The sequence below is a fragment of the Schistocerca serialis genome, chromosome 1 (assembly GCF_023864345.2).
Source record: "Schistocerca serialis cubense isolate TAMUIC-IGC-003099 chromosome 1, iqSchSeri2.2, whole genome shotgun sequence".
Taxonomy (NCBI): Eukaryota; Metazoa; Arthropoda; class Insecta; order Orthoptera; family Acrididae; genus Schistocerca; species Schistocerca serialis.
Genome location: NC_064638.1, coordinates 449,754,804 through 449,767,584, shown reverse-complemented (window position 1 = coordinate 449,767,584; position 12,781 = coordinate 449,754,804). Strand labels below are relative to the sequence as shown.

Here is a 12,781-nt window from a genome sequence, read left to right as displayed (position 1 = left end):
TGTTGGTATTATTCGGATACTCACCTGAAAATACTTTACAAAATTTGTAAATAAGCTGGAGGTACTTGTTTCTGTGGAGTTCCGGTGAAGAAGTGGATTTTCAATCGGCTTTCCAGCTTAAAGCTCCTACCTCTGTCATCCTGGCTAAACATGCAGCTTCATGCCACAAATACTTTAACATACAACATTTCGGCGTCCGGAAATAGTTCGAAAGGGTAGCGATCAGTTTAACAATATTGACAGTGCTAGGCTTCGAAACTTAGGATTTGTCGCTTATAAGAAGGAAACATTATTTATAGAAGCAAGTAAGGTTTATATTAAATAAAAATGTTGCTAGCTTGCTAATAAATACAGCTTGCTACGTTTCAAATAGTTTTCAGATGCGTTTTGATTAAATGATGACGAACAGCTCATTCATTAATATTTTAATATATACCTTAATTTGATATAGAATGCATCGTTGGAAGAAAGTACACCGCCTGCTTTCAGAATAATCAGAATACAAATTTACCAGAGGATATTGTCCCAGTGAGATCCCTCGGATCATTCCCGTAGTGCCACTGTTGTTTGTTACCGTGGGGAAGTCAACATTCTGGCAGTGCAGAGCTTATTCGACAGAGCAGTTGGCCAGTCATTCGTGATGTAAACTGGTGCACCTCTTTGACTTACACCGAGAACAATGGCGAGATGTGGTCATTTTAAAGCAAAATGAGATATTTCTGAATTCCTGAATTTAATTATAAAGACAGTATTGGACCTAAATTGTGCGCTGTTTCGTGTCCAAGAGTTATCCACCATATCACACACTTGTTGTTCCATTACAAGATACAGTCTACGAAATTGGCAATGCCTTTATGCACAGATGTAGTTATAAGAGCACACGGGAGAACTGCAGTACGTTTCCAGCTCCGCCCAGCACCCTATTTGAGCATTACAGGGGTGTATAGGAAGATTTCTTCTCTCATCATCACTGAACTATACTCTGCTCATGATGAATTTATAGATTTATTCTGGAAAAAAATTACCACTTGTATGCAACTATTCCGGCACGCATAAAATCTGTAAAAAAGTCTTGAGGTTGTCTAATGCGGAGTGAATAATATTCTTGCTAGTGTATCCATTATTCTGAATAATTTGTGTAATGACTGTCATCATTTACTCCTCCTACCCACTCTCTTTTGCTGCTTCACATGGATGATTATTTCAACTAACTAGATACAAAATGTGTGTGTCATGAATATACGTATACTGCTTAGTACGTTGTGTTGAATGTTTAAATTACCGCCGTAATTTGGATGTAAAGGTCTAACAGCAGCCGTGTTTGCAGAGTAATTAAACAGAATTTAGGTCATTATGTTATGCAAACATCTTTTTTTGCAGCTAGACGTGTTTTAGCATCTTTGAGTCATCAATAGCTGCTTTTGATACGGTCTTTATTTTCTAGTTTGTTAGGTATTGGAAGATCATTTTTCATTATTCTCTATAACTTGCCATAGTTATCTTTGTGGCACTCGTTCTCATGTACATGGTCACTGATATGGAAACACACGCAGAAATACGTGACATGTTTTTGTTGAAACTTACAAACTTCATAAAGACACAAAGTTTGGTTCCCAGAGAATAAGACTGTAATAAAAGTACCCAATGACAATTGCACAAAGATGCTGAAACATGATTAAAAGATCACTTATCATTAGGGAGCTCTTTTCTGGAAATGATAAGTTGAGAACTGTTTGTAGCTGTTGATCGTTATGCATTCTGCCTTTTGTCAAAAGTCCCCACGCATTCTGCCTTTTGTCAAGAGTCCCAACAAACGTAATACTTGGTGCAGTAAATTACGAAACTATTTCAAAATTTTTAGAGCTTACGTGAGTGCAAAACTCTTGTAAGCTTTGTACAGATGAGCGCACATGGTTTAATTAAGAGTGGCTGCAAACTTAGCATACCAGCCGCTGCGAGAATGTCTGTAATAGCGTCCTCCTATTAACGTTGCAACAGTTGTATATACCGTTTCATTCAAAGCACCAGTTAGCTTTGACGCAAGTGGACGTCTGATGTTACAGAACCAATGTCGATGAACTGCTTGACACACACATTTTCCATGGCCACAGTGTTCACACGTTTTTGTTATTTTATGAAAGGTACATGGACAGTCTGTTGTACGTTACTCCGGCACCGTCACAATCCACTCGATACTTGTAACGTGGAGCATACAGTTGTTCTTAATTGACCGACTGCTTGGGTCTCAATACCGAAATTTGTACAGTCATCGAGTAAGACGGTCAGATACTCAACCCGTCAGTAATTTACCGATCCTGTTGGGTTTCTTGACGAGTTGCGAGACAAGTGCTAATAATCATATTCTTGAAACTATGAAACTCAGACAAGTCATAGAAGGAAAACAATACATTTCTTGACAAGAACTGATACTTGGAAATGGTGTATCCTGTTCCGCGCATTATACCAAGCGTTGTCGGTGCTCATTCTATTGATGTACAGGACTCTGTTTTGCTAAATAGTGCACGGACCATATTTTAACAACAGCAGAGGCCTAGTCTACCACCAAACACGTGAATTTTAAACAGCCTTACCACAGTACCACAAATTATGGAGTAGTAACTAGGACAACAAATAAACATTTCATCTGATGTTTGTTGTTTGAAACTAACTCTCAAAAACCATTGAATAGCTGCGTAACGAATGTGAAGATGGTGGAAACATCGAGAGAACAGCGATATCGCCTATAAAACATCTTAGAAGGGTAGCTGTTTATTACAGCAGTCTTCCTGGTGCCATACTCAGGGGAGGGCGGAGAACTAAGCAACTGTGCAATAGAAAATCCTGAGAGGGAATACTACATACCAAAGATATGGTGCTAAGGACAACCCTAACAAGAATTAGTGTTTAAAAAAATAGCAATGCGAGTCTGTGCTTCTACGTTGCGATTACGACGAACTTTTATTCGACATTCCACAAATGGCAGCAAATAGAATTGTTTGATACAGAGTAAATCCTTGTAACTGTACGCTGCTCGGCAGTAGCAGGTTACCGCATAAGGTTGTCTTCGCGTCTACGCAGCCACGTGTTGGCAGCTGCTGCCCGGCGGGGTAAACATCAGCAACCGCGTGCTCCCCTTGTTTACATTAGGCGCCGTCCGCCCAAACTTGTGCAGGTGGCACGCCTAATGAAACTTTGTTCCTCAAGCTGTAGGCATTTTTTAATATTTTCAGTTCTATTTCAATTATGACATGCAAATATTTCGCTAGCTGCCACCATTACCATTCTCATTAGACTGTTATCCCCTGCTATACCCCTTTCACTAGCCGCTAGGTATAAATTTGAAACGGATAAATTAGAACATTTGAAGAACCAGATTATTTAAAATATATTTCCACAGTGTGTGATGTACTACGACCTTTCAACATCCGATATCCAACTGCCAACATCCAATTTCCTGGTCCGCTGTAAGACTTAGGCCCTAAAATGGCCGAACTGAATAAACAGAAAAATAAAAGAAGTAAAGAAAACACATCGTCTAGCAATGCTGCATGGGAAGCACACACGCAATACGCGGGTGTAGTTCACACTTAAATGTAGTAAGTAGGTTTTCGAGAAATCGAGGTTGAAACTTTTCGAACCTGTTGTAGACCATACGATAGCGCTAGCCGTCGAGAAGCGGTATCATTGTCATCAGCTAATCCACCATACATCATCTGCCCGTTCTGCTCTTCCACCAAACATCTACATCTACAAACATACTCCGAAAGCCACCGTACGGTATTTGGCGGCGGGTATCCTATACTATTACTATAAATTCCTTTCTTGTTCCACTCGGAAATGGAGCGAGGGAATACGACTATCTATATACCTCTGTAAAAGACGTGATTTTTCTTATCTTACCTTCGTGACCATTAGGTAAAATTTATTCTGACGGCTATAGAATCGTTCCGCAGTCAGCTTCAAATGGCGGTTCCCTAAAATTTATCTGTAGCATTCCTCGAAAAGAACGTCGCCGTCCCTCCACAGCTTTCCATTTGTGTTCCCAAAGCTTATCGTAACCCATGCGTGTTGTTCCTATCCACCGGTAACAAACCTAGGAGCCCGCCTCTGAACTGCTTCGAAGTCGTCCTTTATTCCGACGGGTCCCAAAAACTTGAGCGGTACTCAAGAATAAGTCGCATTAGCGTCCTCTATGTGGTCTGCTGACAGATGTACAATACTTTCCCAAAATTTTCCCAAGAAACAGAAGTAGAACATTCGCCTTCCCTACGACAATTCTGATATGCTCGTTCCATTTCATATCGCTTTGCAATGTTAGGCCCAGATATTTGAACGACGTATCTGTATCAAACAGCATACTACTAATACTGTATTCGAGCATTACAGGTTTGTTTTGCCTACTCATATGCATTAACTTGCATTTCTCTACATTTAGAGCTAACTGCCATTCATCACACCAACTAAGAAATTTTGTCTAAGTCGACGACGACGATATCTTCCCGTACACCACAGCATCATCGGCAAACGTCTCCAGACTGCTGCCCACCCTATGCGCCAGGTCATTATGTACACAGAAAAGAACAGCTGTCCTACCACACTTCCCTGGGGCACTCCTCACGATACCCTTGTCTCTGATGAACATTAACCGTTAATGACAACATACTCGGTTCTGTTATTTAAGAAGTCTTCGAGCCACTCACTTATCTGGGAACCTGTTCCATATGTTCGTACCTTCTTTAACAGTCTGCAGCGGGGCACCGAGGAAATGCTTTCCGGAAGTCTAGAAATATGGAATCTGCCTTTTGCCCTTCATCGATAGTTCCCAGTGTATCATGTCACATAAGGCCAAGCTGAGTTTCGCACAAACGATACTTTCTAAAACCCTGCTGATCTGAGGAAACAAGTTTCTTGGTCTCAAGAAAATTTATCATATCAGAATTGGGAATATGTTCAAGGATTCTGCAGCAAACAGATGTTAGGGATATTGGTCTGTAATTTTGCGGGTCCGTTTTTATTTTACCCTTCTGACATACATGAGTCACCTGCGCTTTTTCCAGTCGCTTGGGACTTTCCGGTGGGGGAGAGAACCACGATAAGTGCAAGCTAAGCAAAGGGCCAACACCGTAAACTGTCCTTATATTACCGGATTGGAATTCCATCCCGACATGGTGACTTACAAGGTTTCAACTCTTTCAGATGTTTCTGTACGCCATGGATGCTTTCTACTATGTCGTCCATGCGGGACTGTGTACGACGGTCTTACTCTAACTATGCTACATTACAGACAAAGTTTGAATATTACACACTTCCTAGAGCTTAGGCAAATGGAACAAATCGGTTGGTCCTTTTTCCTTATGTGGTCTACGGTGTGCTTTAAGGGGCTTACGGAGGTACCATTTAGTTCATGGTCAGTTCCTGAGGGGAAAAAAAGCGCTATTCACCATTTTTTCGCCGTCATCAGGATACCTAATAACTAACATCAGAAATTTGCTCAAATCTGAACGGCATGCTCTATCCGTGTTTATCCAGAAGTGCCATCTTCCCTTTTTCAAAAATATTTATCCGTTATCGAGAAACAAAACAGAGTCATGGATTCCAAGACAGCAATTCACAGCAAATGGTTGAAATTCCTAAGATCCCGATCTCGACCAACCTTGAAAATTTTCTTAATATCTTCATCCGTTTCTGAGGGACGTACATTCAAATTTACCCTACTTGTACACTCAAAACGTGAACTTAAAATCCGGTTGAGGCAAAATCGAAACAATAAAAAATCGCAGCAAACTGCTCAAATTTTAACAATATATTCTACCCCCCTTTCCAGTCAGAGTCTTTTAGACACGAGCGTATTCGCGTTTTTTTGTTTTTTGTTTTTTGCTCCGATAGGAGCGTTCTTCCGTTGGTGGAGTATAGTGGCTGAACGAGGTTATCCATCTATTAGACTAAATATAATTTTATATGCATAATATGACCTAAATCTAATTGCAGAGAATGAGGATGACCTTCAGGTGGGAGTGTATAAGTTAGCAGCAGATAGCCTCCGATTACAAATAAGCATTGTAGATACAATGATAATGGTATTTCAGGACATACAACGAGTAAAATCTAAAACAGTCCACAATAATAAAATCTTTGGTCAAGTTGAACGTTTTAAATGTCAAGGATGCACATCAGTTACATAAGTAACCATGACATGGACCAAAAATTAAATAAATGTACTTCAATATGTGGAGTGACGGTAAAAAAATTTGAAGAATAAAGCCAGGAAAGAATCCCAGCTGGAGTTTTATAAAACCATAGCAGTAGGTCTGCCAAACCTTACTTACAGAGGTGAAGAATGAGGACAAGACACTAAAAAAGTATGCACGCTCAAGAAATGTGGTTTCTAAGAAGAGTTGATGTACAAGGTAAGATCATAGGATAAATTAGGGTGTAAGGAAAGATTTAGGAATATGTAACCTAAACGAAAAAAGACTGGAAAATGGAAGGAAAATGTAGAGCATACGGCTGGTGAAAGACTCCCAGTAAAGGCTCTCAGTTACAAATGCACTGGAAGAAGAAATGTAGTAAGACAAGAGATGGAATATGGTAAAAGGTAATTTGCCTTATACATTAATCGAAGAAGAAGAAGAAATTTGTTGCTGAGCATACGTTGCATATCTTCATATGCTGCATTTGAGTCGTTGCCCCAGCAATGCTCCTCAGTCTTTTGGCCCTAGCAAGTACGAAATCCCGCCGGCAGTGTCTTCGCGCTTGACTACGAGAGTGTATCGTGCAACCAAACACGAGCTTTCCGCGCAGCTGTTGTAAGAGGCACCGTAGTGAAGTCGCTTTCTCTGCGAGGCAGCTACTTTACGATCTGCACTGTCGACCGGTTCGTGTTTAATATTTCAGCGAGCTCCTGTCGTAAACAGGGGATCTATATTTAATGGTGATGGCAGATAGCGCCGCTGGATGTACGTTGCTCACCGCCTTCGCCTGCCTTCTTTGCTGCTCGCTATAACTGGGCACCTAAGACGTATTTCCTGTGTGCGTAAGAAAATGGAGACACGGTTGTATTGCTTCTTAAAGCATTAGTCTTGTAACAAGGTACGGGTTTAGTACAGAAACCATGCAAGAAGTTAAAGTTTTCATACCACTGCAAGTCTCAGATACACTTGTTTGTTGGTGGCAAGCAGTAGTTTATATCAGTACTTCGTGGGCTCGTTGTAACTAACAGTTCCCAGACACTTCTAATACGCTAACTGTCCCGATTGAAACTGCGAGTGGCAGCCTTGTTACAGAGGCTGAAATAAATGACACGAGCAAAACATGGAGCGTATTTGATGGTACAGCGTTCCAAATACAAATCTCCTTGTATTCGGCTGTTAGGATGGTGCTACATACCAAAAATGTGCTTTCTGGTTAAAGGGATGTGTGTCCACATATCAAAGATACGGTCTTCATTATATGTCGTATCTCCACACACTCTTAGTTGAACAGTGCAGAGTCAACCTGGCACCGCATCTGAGGTGGCGCAGTCTGTGCGGTGGCTCTCGACTCGGAGGTAAGGTAGGTGGAATCCTGGTAGTGCAAGAAATTTGCACTACCGGCGTGTGTGGCTTTAAGCGCCTGATCATCCCACCAATATCCTGGATTATTACATTCCAAATACTCTATGAAGTATCCCATGAGATGGGGGCATGCGACATTGTTGATAAAGATCTGTCCGTCAGATAGGGATGTTAGGCTCGACGGCCCTCCCTGTTGACATTCAAGAGAAGTACGCGATGTGCCGGCACCTGTTTTTCTCCCGATCCCTTCTCTCATCATACAACATAAACATGACACAACAACAAACTCACTCAATACAGTCACCTATACTCAACGGAAAATTGTCACACTTCACGAACGACATGGCTACTGCGCGCGAAATAACGAAAAACTTTACAAACAGGTGCTTGCACTTACCTTTCTGTCTCTCCCAGTCAGCCGTTCCATACGATATCTTCACTGTTACTCGCTGGGAGGTGCCTTCATATCCTGTCAGGCTATGTAAATTTAGGTTTCCTTCGATTCCTTATTTACCTCCGGCAAGGTTGGTTGCTTTGGAAAGGCTACGATTTCCTGTCCTGTCATTGGCCATTCAGAGCCTGTGCTCCGTCTCTAATGACCTTGCTATGGATAGGACATTAGCTTAGAATTTTCCTTCCTTATCTCTCACACAAACAATTCAGGCTACAGACATGAGACAGGTAGTACATGATTTTTTTGCAGTCACAAATTAAAACTAACGTTAACTAAGACGGTATTGGTTCAAATGGCCCTGAGCACTATGGGACTCAACATCTTAGGTCATAAGTCCCCTAGAACTTAGAACTACTTAAACCTAACTAACCTAAGGACATCACACACACCCATGCCCGAGGCAGGATTCGAACCTGCGACCGTAGCAGTCCCGCGGTTCCGGACTGCAGCGCCAGAACCGTTAGACCACCGCGGCCGGCTTAAGACGGTATTCTGTGACAAGAATGTAAGTACTGAGTCAACCAAGTCCCCGTAAAAAAATGCAACAACATACAGGGCAAGATGAAACAGTCTTTTAAGATAAAGAAATTACTTTTTTGAAGTGGTTTTTCGTGACCTATGCAACCTAAAAGGATTATGCGCAGATGGAACTTTTGAGCAGCATGTTTATTGCATAAGTCAATATCGCGCTGTTTTTAGTAACATATGTTTGGAAAGTTTGATTCAGATACAGCATATCGTAAATTGTTTCAAGTAACGAAGTACAGAAAGGAGACGTAGTTCGGCTGACAAAAGTGAATGTAATTTTTACTTAAATACATTTCACTATCTGATAATCCAGTCCATTTGTGTTTCTTTCATACGTTTCTGTCAGGCAATTATTGCAGGGAATTATTTAGATCACTTCGTTATTATTTAATCGTAACCGCGAATATTGATGCCACAATAAAGTTCCGGACTCGCAGTAAGGTGTTGCATGATAACAAAACGGAACTAATATTGTTTTCCTAATTAAGTTCCACTTCCTGTCAGAGGTGTGTAGGGTTAACTGTTATAGATCTTTTTAGCCAGATACTAACATGCTGGAACTGGGGCAAATGGTCTGTCAATTGCGACTATGTGCATGTGAACTCATCAGTCATTTTCATTGGAACCAATATAAATTTTTTTGGAGAACTTGGTATGGAGTACAGTATTAAGATTTTTAGATTGCTATGATGGTACTATTGACCGATAGGATTTGCGTTTCTCAAGATAGCTTGATTTAATAAAAAAAGGAGCTGTTATTTCCAGTCACACTGCCCTTAAACTGGGATCACTATCACCGCCATTATTACCATGATCAAGAATTCGAAATATATGCACGAAATACGCCTTGTTTTCAGTAAAATCGGAATTTTTGCTCTGGCTGGACTAAGCTATTCTAACAGGTATGTCTTCATATACGTAGCTAGCAGAGTTACATTAGAAAAGCGAATGTGCAGGAATAATAGATCTGAAGCAATAAATACATGTAGCGTGATGTCGGTAAAAAAATAAGTTTTTAAAAATGTGTGGAAATGAATTTAATGCACTGACAGAGAGTAGAGATTTTATTTGCTGAGAATGTGGATCTTGATTCCTGAACAGTTTGTCGTATTTTTGCAGTTTAGATAAATTAATAAACTGCTTGGTTCCTTGATTTGCAAACAGAAGAATGATAAACAACTCTATTTGTAATATCCAGAGTAGTTGTGCGCAACTGATACGAAACTCGTAATAGGAAATAATATTATCAATGAAGCATTCCATGTAAGTATGGATGAAACAAATCCGAAGCAACGACTACATCCACAGGGAGTCAGCACTGGCATTAATTATGAATTCAGCCTTGCCTAAGACTGTTTCTAAGGTGTTTCAGAAGTTCCATGAAGACTCTTAGGTTCTTGAATCCGTTGAAATCCTTAGATTTTGGTGAAGCGACGTGTACAAAGATATTAGTAGCTAAAGGAAATGTGAGAACAAGAGACTTGCATGAAAGAGAATAGCAGCTAAAATTAAATTAACTACAGCGATGAAATTCGCCACTTTGTTGATCTGTAACGTGAAACAGAAGGATGTTATGGTAAAAATAAAGGAAACAGTACAGATTTATCATACAGCGCCATGAAACGCAATTTCCTCAACAAAAAGGGAAAAATAACCAAAATCAAAGTCATATGTGTCGAACGTATCCGTAGGGCCTGAAATGTGGTATTCCGGGCACATTCTTGACACTGTGAATCTCAAAATATTGTATTCTCTGACGATTCAAAATTGAGTTGCATGCATTAATACAGGAACGTGATGTAGTCTCAGGTTGGAACTGGCTCTTAAGAAAGCTGCTTTAGCCCACGGTTCAGTGTTTCGAGATTCGCAAGTTGTTTACTTAATGATGAAAAAAAGCCATCAGTCACTGTTTCACAAAAATATTTAAATTAAAGTAAAAATTTTAGGCCACATCTAGTTACATGCAATTATACATTGAGATGACAAAAATCATGGAATACCTCCTAATACCGTGTCGGACGTCCTTCTTCTCGGCGTAGTGCAACAACTCGATATGGCATGGACTCAACAGGTCGTTGGGATTCCGCTGCAGAATTATTGAGCCATGCTGTCTCTATGGCCTTCCATAATTGCAAAAGTGTTGCTGGTGCAGGAGTATGTGCACGAACTGAACTCTCGATAATGCCACATAAATGTTCGACGGGATTCATATCGGGCAATCTGGGTGGCCAAACTATTCGCTAGGATTGTCCAAAATGTTCATCAAACCAATCGCGAACAAATGTGGTCTGATGACATGTCACAGCATCGCCTATTTGAAGTCCATGAATTGACCGCAAATGGTCTCCAAGTAGCCGAACTCAACTATTTTCAGTCAAAGATTGGTTCAGTTGGACCAAATGACCTAGTCCATACCATGTAAAAACAGCTAACACCATTGTGGAGCCACGCAAGCTTGCACAATGCCTTGTTGACAACTTGCGTCTATGGCTTCATGGCGTTTGACCAGACTCAAACCCTCCCATCTCCTCTTACCAACTAAATCAGGACTTATGCGATAAGGACGCAGTTTTCCAGTCGTTTAGCGTCCAACCGATATGGTCACGAGCACAGTAGAGGCGCTGCAGGCGACGTTGTACTGTTAACAGAGGCAGTTGCGTCGGTAGCCTGCTGCCATAGCCCATTAAAGCTAAATTTCACCGCACTTTCCTAACGGATAAGTTCGTCGTACGTCCCATACACATTTCTACGCTTACTTCGCGCAGTGAAGCTTGTTTGTTATCACTGAAAACGCTATACAAACGCCGCTGCTTTCGGACGGTAAGTGACGGCCGTCAGCCACTGCGTTGTTCGTGGTAAGAAGTAGTGCCTGAAGTGTGGTACTCTGGGCTCATTCTTCACACTTTGAATCTCGAAACATTGAATTCCCTAATGATTCCCGAAATGAAATTTCGCATGCGTCACGCTCCAACTATCATTTCGTGTTCAAAGTCTGTTAATTCCCGTCGTGCGGCATAATCATGTCGGAAACCTTTTCACGTGAATCATCTGAGTACAAAATGATAGCTTCTCCAACGCAGTGCCCTTTAATACCTTTCTTACGCGATGTTACCACTATCTGTATATGTGCATATCGCTATCCCAAGACGTTTGAAACCTCATTGTACTTTTCAGACGGCAACAGTTACGTTTCTTAAATGAGTGGCATCACCAACATGTCTACTGTTGCGATAAACACGGAAATTTTAAATTCACGCTACTCCCGACGACTAAGAATGGATTAAATAGAGAACAGTAACACGTGAAATAAAAAACAGTTTCTGCGGCATAGTTGATGTTGATTCTTTGTTTCGTCAGGATAACCGACTGACGCAGTCGCAGAGACCTGTAGTTTGTCAGTATACGATTATTATACCATCTTTTTCTTGAATATACCTCCGTGGTTCAGAAACAAGTTTCATCTATTTTGCCTTAGACTTTCCTCACGCCATAGAAATAAAAAATTAGGAACTGTTGAAAGGTTCACGACCAGGGCTTCTGAGCTCGAATGAGTCAGCTGTAAATAAGGTCCGTACCCTAGAGAGCACCCCAGGCGTATACTTACCGTTTCTCCCTTGGATAGAAACAGCATCCGGGGCGAGGGGTACAGTTGGAGGGCGCAGAAGTGAAAACGGGAGCACTGCTGCTAATAACCTGCTGCTGCAGGAGTCTGAGAAGAAGTAAACGAATTTGTCTGTTAACAACCAGTCCTTTTGCAATAAAAAGAAGAAAAGTCGCTTAGTGAATACACCTTCCTTTGTTTCTTGTTACTGCGATAACTATTTGCATAATGGAGAGAGAATAAATATGAAATTAAACCACATTACAGAATGCAGAAACTTTGATGGCTGGAATGATAAGTCCATTTTAAATACTAAAACGTATTAAACTGTAGAATACGTTCATTCTTAGGGAAACCATTTGAGGAATGCAGAAACGACAGAAACCGAATAGCAGCACTTCCAAAATTTTCATCAACAATGTAACAGTTTTCCTCTGAAGTAGATGTTAGTTCTTCTGTTGTTTCTGTGGAGAAAGTATTACAGTCTCCGATCACAAATGAGCTTACAGAATGTTCTTCGATCTCTTGCAGCTGTAGGCATATATTTGTCACCGCATTTCCAACTAAACGCACCCTCAGTTAAACCTCCCTAAACATTTGCTTGTAGTTTAGATTTACGCTGTACCAGAACTACGGTTCAATTGT

The 12,781-nt window shown here is 40.8% G+C and overlaps 1 protein-coding gene across 1 annotated transcript in view; it reads left to right on the top strand.

Annotated features, from left to right (window-relative positions):
- Positions 1 to 12,781, top strand: part of LOC126482883 (mucin-19) — a 781,435-nt gene that overhangs the window by 422,556 nt on the left and 346,098 nt on the right. The window lies entirely within an intron of this gene.